The sequence below is a fragment of the Furipterus horrens genome, unplaced genomic scaffold (assembly GCF_987537825.1).
Source record: "Furipterus horrens unplaced genomic scaffold, mFurHor1.1.pri manual_scaffold_1, whole genome shotgun sequence".
NCBI classification, from domain to species: Eukaryota; Metazoa; Chordata; class Mammalia; order Chiroptera; family Furipteridae; genus Furipterus; species Furipterus horrens.
The window spans coordinates 139,325,129-139,337,008 of NW_028327171.1; the positions used below are offsets into that span (position 1 = coordinate 139,325,129).

The 11,880-nt window shown below is 37.1% G+C and overlaps 1 pseudogene; it reads left to right on the top strand.

Annotated features, from left to right (window-relative positions):
• The first annotated feature begins 260 nt into the window (after positions 1 to 260).
• Positions 261 to 2,444, top strand: LOC150021977 (ralA-binding protein 1 pseudogene; annotated as a pseudogene).
• The last annotated feature ends 9,436 nt before the right edge of the window (positions 2,445 to 11,880 follow it).

The window sequence follows — 11,880 nt, forward strand, 5'->3', positions numbered from 1 at the left end:
GATGAAGTAGGAAAACACAGCTATACAGCCACCTGGGGAATAACAGACCTCATCTTGCCAGCCAGGGCAAAACACCCACTAGGGAGGAAGGAAGGCCCTTCTGCAAGCCCCTGCAGGAAGTCCAGAGCCTGAGTTGGCCTCACTAACAGGGGAAGCGGAGGTGGCAGAGAAAACAGCAAGGGCATTCTTTTTCCTGTGTATAATTACAGTAAAAGCCAAACGACTAAGGAAACTATGAGGCATGTGCAGAAGGAGCCAAAATGGCGACCCCAAAGGGGGAGGGCACAAGCCTGGGAAAATTCATGAAAGAAATTGAGTAATTCAAATGAAAGCCTGCCCTTTCCTAAACCCAAGTTAATGTGAGGAAGTTTAACAAAGACCTCAGGGCAGTAGTTGCCCTCTAGCCTGCACACTTTCTGGCTCTCAGAGTGTACTGTCACTTTTTGCTCTAACAAATTTTGTCACTATCACTTGTAACTCCTCCTACATGAATGTCCCTGAAATTCTTTTTGCATCAACACCACTGAAGAATGCATATCCTCTGGTAACATAATGATGTGAACAAAGCAAATAAAATTAAAGTCAAAACAAACTCTCCCATGCTAATAGACCTGAAGTTCATATACCACGTTGCTTTTGTAAGCAGCATTTACTGAGCATCTTCTATGCTAGACAATATACTTTATAATGAGGATACAAACTTGAATATGATATAGCCCCAGCCTGATAATAGCATCTGATGATGAAAAGGACTATGGGAAGAAAAAAGGAAAATTTAAGAAAAAGAAAAAAAGGACTGAAATCTACGCTGCCTTTCAAGGAGATAGTTCTGGAGAGGAAGCTGAAAGTCCTTCCAAAATGAAGAGATCCAAGAGAACTCATGTTGAGAGAGAGAGAGAGAGAGAGAGAGAGAGAGAGAGAGAGAAAGCACAAAGAAGAAAAACAAAGAGATGGAGTCAAAAGACAGCAGCAGCTGATGCTGTTAAACAATGGAAGGAAAAGGAGAAAAAGAAGCCAACTCAGGAGCCAGAGGTGCCTCAGACTGATGTTCTGAATCTCAAAGTTATTTTTGGAATTCCTTTGGCTGATGCAGCAGAGAGGACCGTGATATATAATGGCATTCAACTGCCTGCAGCTTTCTGTGAATATGTAGATTATGTAGAGAAGTATGGCATGAAGTGTGAAGGCATCTCCAGAGTTTCAGGAATAAAATTAAAGGTGGATGAGGTGAAAGCAGCTTATGACAAGAGAGGAGTCTACACATTTGGAAGAACATGAGCCTAACACTGTAGCCAATTCTCTGAAGCAGTATTTATAAGACCTTTCAGAAACTCTGCTTACCAAAGATTTCAGCCTTGCTTTGAAGAGCCTTGTGGGAGGAGCACAGTAAATGAGAAAGTGAAGGAATTCCAGTCCTTACTGAAATGGCTGCCAGAATGTAACTTCTGGTTTCCTGGCTGGTCATGCACATGGACCACGTTATCACAAAGAAGCTGGAAACAAAATGAATATACAGAACAGTTCAATAATGTTCATCCCAGTTTTTCAGATTAGCAATGGTGTCCTGTATGTGTTTTTCACACATGTGCAAGAGCTTTTCAGAAATATGATACTAAAGCAAGTGAGCAAAGCCTTTTTGTTGGTCTAACATGGCCACTGTGACATGGCCACACTGCCAGACATCCAAGGGAGAATCAAGGAGATGAGAAGATACGACTTGCTTTAGCATTGTTTACATCAGGATCTGCAGGGTGGAATAAAGGGTTTGTCTAAAGAAGAAGACAGATTATAGGAAGTACAAAGAATTTTGAAAGCTCCTGAAGGAAAACTGAGAGAAGTGAAAAGACAAAAAAGGGTGATTGCAAAAGAGATAGACAGTCTTTCAAAAGAGGATGTTTCTTCCCAAGTATTTGTAGAAGTGACTGAAAATGATGAGTTAAAAATATTCCCCTTGTCTAGGAGACTGAGATTCTGACTAAACAGAAGGAGCTTCAAGCCACAAAGCAGTTTCTGTGCTGAGAGATTGCTTCAGAAAAAGAAGAGACTGAACACCTCAGAGCTGAGATTGCCAAATTTCAGCAACATGGTCAAAGTGAGACTGAGGAATGCTCCTCTTTGAAAGTGCAATTGAAAGTAAAGATGAAAAGGAGCTTCAGTTTCTCTTGGAAAATTTATGGAGGCAGAATAAAGTGCTAGGACTATAGAACAATCATTTGAATCAAGAAATTCATGAAGAGCTAGAGACCATAGCCCAACTTTGCATGCTGCTTGTTTGCTCCTCATGCAGAGAGCCAAGCCTGGGCCGCAGCCACAGGACCGGGAGGAGCCTGAGAGGTGTTGGCTGACGTGCAGCTGCCTAAAAGGTGGTGCCACAGAGACAAAGGCAGCTATGAAGCAGCCAAAGCCTGGCAAGAAGCAGAGACAGGAAAGAGATGCCTATCTGAACATCCCATGGGTCATGGGATCACCCAGACCCAACAAGAAATGTACTGAAATCCTGAGAGACATGGTGCACAACTTCGCTGTACATTCAGTAAAGATGTCTTTTCAGAGACCCATCCTGCCTTCACCTGCATGACTTCATGTCAGACTCAAGTTACAGGGAAGGACAAAGCAGAGAACACACTGTGGGCTTGTAAGGGACAAATGACTTTTCCAGACCATCAACTTATTTGAAGATTAATTTTCTTTGTTAATTTAAAATATTTTTTTAACTCTTAGTGGCTTTTTTAAAATGAAAAATCATCTTTGCTTCATTATTATGGCAGAATCAGGATTTTTTCTCTCGTTCAAGGGGAGGAACCAAATAAGGTAAATACAGTTCCTGCCTTATGGCTTTCCACAATCTCACCCTCTAGAGTCACTACTTAGCTGCTTATACTTTCTTGTACCTTTTTTATGTATTTGGTGCAGACTGCATCATGGGGAGCTGCCTCACATTTCCTGAATGGCTAGAATAGCTTTTACCAGGACTACTCTAATCCACCCTTGTCACCTTTTTCTTTGACAGTCCTAAGCCACAATCCTTCAGCCTGAGTCAGGAGACTTGCCCTATTGGTCACCATCAGAGCTGCCTGTGGAATCCACTTGCCAGCCCTGGGGCAGCCTGACCTCTATGTAGAAGAGAAGTCACCTGGCTTCTCTGGTTTCACCTGGTCCTTGCTGCTAGTAATCAGCAAATGTTTTTCACAAAGTTGGTCCAAGTTAGCCAACTTGAAATAAGTAATCCATACAAAGGACCCATTTCTCTTTTTAAAATTATATTTCATTGATTGTGTTTTACAGTTGTCTTAATTTTTCCCACTTTGCTCATTTCCACCAAGCACCCTCCATTCCCCCAGGCAATTCCCACACCATTGTTCATGTCCATGGGTCATGTGTATAAGTTCTTCGGCTACTCATTTCCTATACTGGGCTTTACATCCCTATGGCTATTCTGTAACTACCTATTTGTACTTCTTAATCCCCTCACCCTTTCACCCATTGTCTCACAACCTATTCCCATCTGGCAACCATCAAAATGGTCTCCATATACATGACTCTGTCTCTGTTTTTGTTTGTTGTGTTTTTGTTTTGTTTTTTGATTCAGTTGTTGATAGATATGTATTTAGTACCATTTTATTATTTATAGTTTTGATCTTTTTATATGTAAGTCCCTTTAATATTTCATATAATGGTTTGGTGATAATGAACTTCTTTAGTTTTTTATTGTCTGGGAAGCTCTTTACTTGTTCTTTAATTCTAAATGACAACTTTGCTGGGTAGAGCAATCTTGTCTGTAGGTCCTCCTTTTCATGACTTTGCATATTTTTTGTCAATCTCTTCTAGTCTGTGAAGTTTCTTTTGAGAAATCAGCTGACAGTCTTACGGGAATTCCCCTGTAGGTAACTAACTTCTTTTTTCTCACTTTAAAAATTCTCTCTCTATTTTTGACCTTTGGTATTTTAATTATGATACATCTTGGAGTGGGCCTCTTTGACTCCATCTTGTTTGGGACTCTGTGTTTCCTGGACTTGCGTGTCTATTTCCTTCACCAAATTAGGGAAGACTTCTTTTATTATTTTTTTAAGTAGCTTTCTAATTTCTTTCTCTTTCTCTTCTCTTTCTAGCACCACTATGATGGAAATGTTGGAGTGCTTGAACTTGTCCCAGAGGTCGCTTACACCATCCTTGTTTGTTTGAATTCTTTTTTCTTCTTGATTGATCATTTTTTGCTCACTTATGTTCCAAATCACTGATTTGATTCTCAGCTTCATCCACTCTATAGTTTTTCCCTATAAATTGCTCTTTATTTCAATTAGTGTATTCTTCATTTCTGACTGGATCTTTTTTTATGCTCTTGAGGCTATCACTGACTTCCTTTAGCATCCTTATAACCAGTGTTTTGATCTCTGTATGTGATAGATTATTCATCTCCATTTTACTTAGTTCTTTTTCTAGACTTTTAGTCTGTTCTTTCATTTGGGCCATGTTTCTATGTCTCCTCCTTTTGGCAGCCTCCCTGTGTTTGTTTCTCTGTATTAGGTGGAGATGGCAGCATAGGTAAACACAGTTTTCATCCTCGTACAACTACATCAAAATTACAGCTAAAATATAGACTAACCATCAGCCAGAACTGTCAAAAATTGAATTGAATGGAAATCTGACAACTATAGAATAAAAGAAACCACAACCATCCAGACTGGTAGGAGGGGCAGAGGTGCAGAACAGGCTGGTCTCACATCCACATGTGGTGGATAAAAACTTAGGAGGGATATCTCAGGAACATGGAGCCCTATCCCCACACCAGCCCCCTCAGCCCCCTCAGCCCCCTCAGCCCACGGTGCTGGTGCCAGGAAGATAAATCTCTATGACTTCTAGTTGCAAAAACCAGTAGGAATTGAGTCAGTGGAAGAAACTTTTGGAGTCCCAAGCTGTTCCCCTTAAAGAACCCCCACACAGACTTAATCAGACTCACTCCCTCTTATCCCCAGCACTGGGGTAGCAGCTTGAAAGTCACCAGTGGCTTGTAGGGAGGAACAGAAGTATCTGGAATCAAGGGACTGGGAGACAGTTTTCTCCCAGGCAGAAAGATGGGAGAGGCCATTGTTCCTCTCCTGAACCCTCCCCCAACAGAGCCAGCAGGTGGGTGTCATATCTGACACTCCATCAACCTGGTTAACACTCTGTGGCCTGCCCTGTAGATCCCCTGAGACTCCATCCCACCTCTTGTTAATAATGACTTTTCCATATGAATGGCTGGTCATGGCTTATGCTTTACAACTTCCTAAATTCTATCAAACAAGCAACAGCTGGCCTAAGTAAGCCCCCATACCTCTTGTTATGTGGCCACAGGCTCAGCACTAGCAGCAGCCAGCCTAAACTCACAGCTTGGCTTTGCCAGGGTATCTCCCAACACAAGCAGCAGCCATCTCAGATTGTCTTAAGGCTCATGCAGGGTGGCCCCAGCAAGAACACAGGTGGGAGCTGAACTTGGCATGCACCACCCTGGAAACTCCAGAGCCTGAGCACCCAGTGGACAGTTACAGACCATGTCAGAGCACCTGTACCCTGCCTCTGCACAGCTGATCTTCAACAGAGGGTAGAGGTTGGTAGTCAGTTGTCAGAGAAACTCTCTGCAATGGATTGGCTTGGGTAAATTCTTCCCATTGACCTGCCAACAGCAATCAAGGCTCAACTACAAGAGGAGGGTGTATTCAACCCACACAAAGGCATACCTTGAGCACTCAGCTTGGGTGGTAGGGGAGGCTGTGCCACTGGATCCTACAGGACACCTCCTACATGAAGTGATGCTACCAAGACAGGGAATCATAGCAGGATCTGTTTTCCAAGCCAGAAATCTTCCATGTAACTCTCCTTCCATTAAAAACTGAATGACTTAGCCCTGGTCAGATAGCTAAGCTGGTTAGAATTTTATCTCATTAAAACAATGTTGTGGGTTTGATACCCAGTAGGGCACATACAGGAATCAAACAATGAATGCATAAATGAGTGGAACAAAAAATCAAGGGTTCTATCTTTCCTTTCTTTCTCTCTCTCTCTCTCTCTCTCTCTCTCTCTCCACTTCTTTCTCTAAAATAATATTTTTTAAAAAAATAGAATGACTTAAATTGCTTGCTTGGACTAGAATGGTTTGAATAAATTATTATATATGTTGTTAAAAACATTTTCAATTATTCACTTAATCTCAGTGAACCTGCTGATGGACTTCCAAGTTGAGAAGACTGAGCAATAGAAAAAACTTTTCCTTTTAATCATAGCTGTGATCTCTGGCCTGTTTTCTTGTTTTTGCCACCTCTATGATGACCTTAGGGGTGGAGGAGACTGGCTTTCAGGCACCTTTGTTCAGACATCTAATCTCTAACTAAATGGCCATGAGGTAGGTCAGCTCTCATGGCTGTGAAGACACACAGTCAAGGTGATGGTAATGGAAACAAATTCCCTATTAGGGTTCTGTCCTCTCTTCCTCCTAATTAGTATTTATCTTCAGCACCTGTTTGATATGTGTGTGTGTGTTGTGTGTTTCTTTTTTCCTCTACCTATTGCACTGTTATGACTTGTTTGTCAATATTTGAAATTTATATGAAAAAAAGCTTTGTTATAGAAACTAGCACACTATCTTTTTCCAAATTTGAAGAGAAGATATGGTAACTAGAAATATGATCAGATGTCAATATAAATATATAAAAGTCTTCTTGTTTTCCTATTTGTCATATTACATTCATTTTATACTTGCTGGCAAATTGGAGGATTGTGTGTGTATGTTTGTGTATAAACTCTAATTTCTATCAAAATGTCATGGACTTTTAAAATTTAGCATTTCATTACAATATCTCATTCTTGGTTAACTAATTTTTATCAGAACCATTATTGATCAAGCAAATAAATTCAACAGCCTGTTTAAGAAAAAAATATTATTTACATATCAATAATATTTATATCTAGCTATTAGACTTTTTAGCTCAGACTCTATACCTTTCTATCTCCTTGATATTCCTTCTTGAATATCCCAGATTTTATACTGAACACCTAAACTGAACTTCTCACCTCCCCTCTCTTTCCCAACTAGAGCCTTATCTCATTAAGTGAACACATCATCCAAATAGTTGTTGCAAAAATAGTAATTACAGATAGGTTTATTCAGCATTATTTTTGAGGTTCTATTTTAAGTTCTTGATATCAACTTTTAGAACTAAAAATTTATAATCATAAACCTGTTTTATTTATTTATTTTAATGGTTTGATTATTTATTAATTTTAAATAATTTTTTATTGTTATTCTATTACAGTTGTCTCAATTTTTCACCCTTTCTCCCCTCCACCCATCCCATTTCCCCTCCCATAGTCAATTACCATATTGTTGTCCATGGGTCATTCATACATGTTCTTTTTCTAGACCCTTCCCCTTCTTTCCACCATTATCTGTCTCCTCCCTCTCCTCTAGTCACTTTTAGTCTGATCCATATTTCCTTGCCTGTGTTTCTATTTTGTTCATTAGTTTATTTTGTTCATTAGACTCCTATTATAGGTGAGATCATATGGTATGTCTCTCACTGATTGGCTTATTTCACTTAGCATAATATTCTCCAGTTTTATCCATGCTGTCACCAAAGGTAGGAGTTGCTTCTTCCTTTCTGCTGCATAGTATTCTATTTTGTAAATGTACCACTGTTTTTGATCCGCTCATAAGTCCTATAAGAAAACATATGCAGGAAAATTTCAGTTATCCTACATAGCAACATTTTTGCCAGTGTATCTCCTAGGGCAAGGGAAATGAAGGAAAAAATAAACAAATTGAACTACATCAAACTAAAAAGCTTCTGCATGGCTAAAGAAACCATCATCAAAATGAAAAGGAAACCAATTGTATGGGAGAACATACTTGCCAACGATACATCAGATAAGGATCTGATGTCTAAAATACATAAAGAACTTCTATGACTCAACTCCAGGTAGACAAGCAATCCAATTAAAAAGTGGGCAAAGGATCTGAAAAGACACTTCTCCAAATAGGACATACAGATGGCCAGTAGACATTTGAAAAGATGCTCAACGTCATTAGCCATCAGAGGGATGCAAATTAAAATCACATTGAGATATCATCTCACACCTGTCAGAATGACCATCATTAATAAATCAACAAACAACAAGAGATGGCAAGGATGCAGAGAAAAGGGTACCAAAGTGCACTGTTGGGAATGTAGATTGGTCCAGTCACTGTGGAGAACAGCATGGAATTTCTTTAAAAAACTAAAAATGGAGCTGCCTTTTGACCCAGCAATTCTACTGCTGGGAATATACCCTAAGAAATCTGAGTCACTGATTCAAAAGAACTTATGCACCTCTATGTTCATAGCAGCACTATTTATAATAGCCAAGTGCTGGAAGCATCATAAAACCTGTTTTAAATAGTAATATGAGTCAGGATACTTTTCTGTGCATAATGTTTCCATGCACAAATTCCTCTGGTATTTCTCTGGAAATTTAAATGCTTTTCCAATTTTTAATTTCCAGATATGTCAAGATTTTAGGAACACTGTTACAGTATTAAAATTTTTCTATAAGAATTAGAACTTAACAATGGACATAGAATAGTTCAAGGTAATTCAATGATGTCATATAGCAAACAAAAATGAGATGCATTGTCAAAAGAGTTGGAGGATAAGGCTGGATATTTTGGGGAGGAGGGTGTGGTCATAATTTAATCACTCAGTCTTGCTTGTAGCCATCATTGCTGTGTTATCAGTGTATTTTCTTGCTTCTGTCTAATGGTAAGTCATTATTATAAATAAAATAAATATTTATATGTCTATAGTCATTGTGAATTTTCAGTGAATTCTGTCACTAGTACTCAAAGAAAAAAATTTTAGAAGCAAAACAGCCATAGTTAGGTAATTTTAAAATGTTATTCTGTGTAGTGCTACTAACCTGGCTAGGACAACTGTATGTAAATTTATTTTACTACTACTCAATTGTATTTACTGGTGATTTTCTGTGTTTGAATATGTGCTTTAGTCTACAGTTAACTGTAAATATTGTAATAGAAGAGATTCAAGAAGAAGTAGATGTGGATATTGTTGAACAGATCTCTGATATGAATCAAAACAAATTTAATATCTGAACTAACAAAAGCAGCACTAATTTTAACATCAAATCAAAATCTGTTCAAGCAGACAACATATATTCATAGTTAAAAATAAATTGAATTTATTTGAAGTAACAGGTACCCTAACAACAAACTTGAAGACAATAATAAGGCCTGCATGCTCTAAATTTTAAGAACAACATTTAAACATTAAATATTTGTTTATTACTTTTTAAATTATAAAATTATTGTATTTGGCATTTATTTTATTTTAGTATTTTCCCTTTTATGAGATATCTGTATTAAATGAAGTTCAATTTGAATGTTATTAAAATATACAGCTTTCTCCCAATGTATTGGTTCATTTTAGTAATAAATAATACACTTATCATCATGACATTAAAAAAAAAAAAAAAAAAAAACCTATGACCCTGGCTGGTGTGACTGAGTTGGCTGGGAGGCATCATCCCACAAACCAAAAGGTCATGGGTTCAATCTCCAATTAATGCATATACCTGGTCAGGGTGCATAGTAAAGTAATCAATTAATATTTTTTTCTCACACCAATTTTCCTCCCCTTCTCTTTTTTCTTCCTTTCTCTTCTCTCTAAAATCAATAAGAATTTTTAAAAACTGAGAATTTTAATGTTATTACAGAAAAACATTTCACTGTTTATTATTAAAAACAAATAAAATATTATGAATAAAAGGAATAACTTATGTTTTTAAAGAGTTACAAGAATCTCAGTGAATTCTAGTTTCTCCTTTCTAAGTCCAGAATATGAACATCTTACGAGGTTTTGGAAACACTACCTGTTCACAAGTTAATGGACATAATTTCCCCATATATATGTAAACAATAATAACAAAACAACAAGAAAATCTACCTGGTTGGTGCTGGAAGGTAGACTGTGAATCTACTCTAATAGTACATATACCCCAAGAGTAACTGCACTCATTAAAGAAGTCTTTCACCTTGTTTCACCCACCAAACCAAATATGTTAAATCATAAAATCTGTTCAATTCCAAACAATTATTCAACTTTCAAACCCTCCTGAAAATCACTATTCATTCCCAAAAATGATATAAATATCTGCCTCAGTCATAACTCTTTTGAGAAAATATAAAGGTCTGTCATGGTGATGTTCTCCCTTATCTCAGTTAAATCTACTAGAGTACTGTTTTGCTATGTCAAAATATGTTTTGTGATGGTCTTTTTGAGATCAACAATTGGTTACTATATATTTCTATAGACATTAAGAAAGAAATAGCATGGAGCACCTTTCTAATCACTTTATGGATGCTCCAACTCATGACTTGCTTGATAAAGCCAATTAGATCTTTAAAAAGAAAGAAAGAAAAAATATCACTGTCTGCATTCTATAGAAAAATTATTGAGGCATTGAATAGTTAAGTATTGAATAATTTGCTCATGTTCCACATATAATAAGTGGAAGGGAAAGGATTCTGTAACATTGTCTTCTCTATAATAATAATATTTTTCTTAAACTATAACTCAGTTTCATACATTTTTATTAAACTCTCTCTCTTTGGTTCATATTATCATTATCTTATACTTGAACTAGTGTAATTGTCTATGAATTGATCTTACTGCATATTTTCCCCTCTTAGAATCATTCTTTAGACAGCAGCCATAATGTCAGAATAATTTTTGAATTTGCAAATTGGACCATGGCCTTTGTTATTTAAAACCCTTTCAGTGGTGTTCTACTGAATATACAATTAACAAGAAAAAAAGTCCAGCAATTTAAAATCTAAATTCTGAGCAAGGTCTCTAAGCCCCTCATTAGCTGACATTTGCTACTTCTCCAGGCTTATACCTCAGTATCTTTCATTGTATTTTGTGCTTCCAACATAGTGACTTTCTTTCATTTTCTTAAGTGTATGGCTGCTCTCTTTAACCAAGGGTTTTGTACAAGATGATTCTTCTGCTCAGACATCTTACCTCCCACATCTTTTTAAATAACCCACATCACAATCCTTTAGATGTCTGCTTAAGAAATTTCACATAAATTATTCCTAGTCATTTACCAACTTAAATCAGGGACTCTTATATTCCCATCAAAATCTTTAACTTTCCTTTATAACACACATTACATGTTGTAAATATATCTTATTTTTGTGACTATTTGACTCAGATTTTTTCTCCATAAGATAACCAACTCCACTAAATTCTGTGCTAAGGTTTTTGTTCACTGTATTTTCACTATCTAACACAATATTACTTCTTCAAAGAAATGCAATCACTACTAATTGAACTGATATAGTAAAAAATTAATGAGTGAATGAATGATTGAATAATATCATGCAAGAGAAAATACTCCAGAAGCTAGAGAAATGATATTTTAAGTTATCCAGGTTGAAGCTTAAGGCCGTAACTGCTGACTGAAAATATCAGTGCTTCTAGGTGAGGGTTCCCAACTCTGGATGGGCTCGATAATCACATTAGGAGCTTGGGGTGGGGAGGGTCCAATTAATTGATTTGAAAAGAGGCTTCAGCATCCAGAGTTTTAAAAACACTTCCTAGATAATTATAATATGTGATTAAAATTTACAGTTATATTAAGAAGCTTGGAAAACTAGATATTCTCCAGAATCATGAATATTAGTTATGTTACAGTAACATTTGGGATCATGGAACATCATAGTACTAATCAAAAGAACACTTGGAATCTCTATTCCTCAATACATAGTTACTAACTTGACTCAAAACTCCAAATTCATGGGTTGTTCAATTCCTATCTTGACTATCATTTCTTTACTTCACCATCATT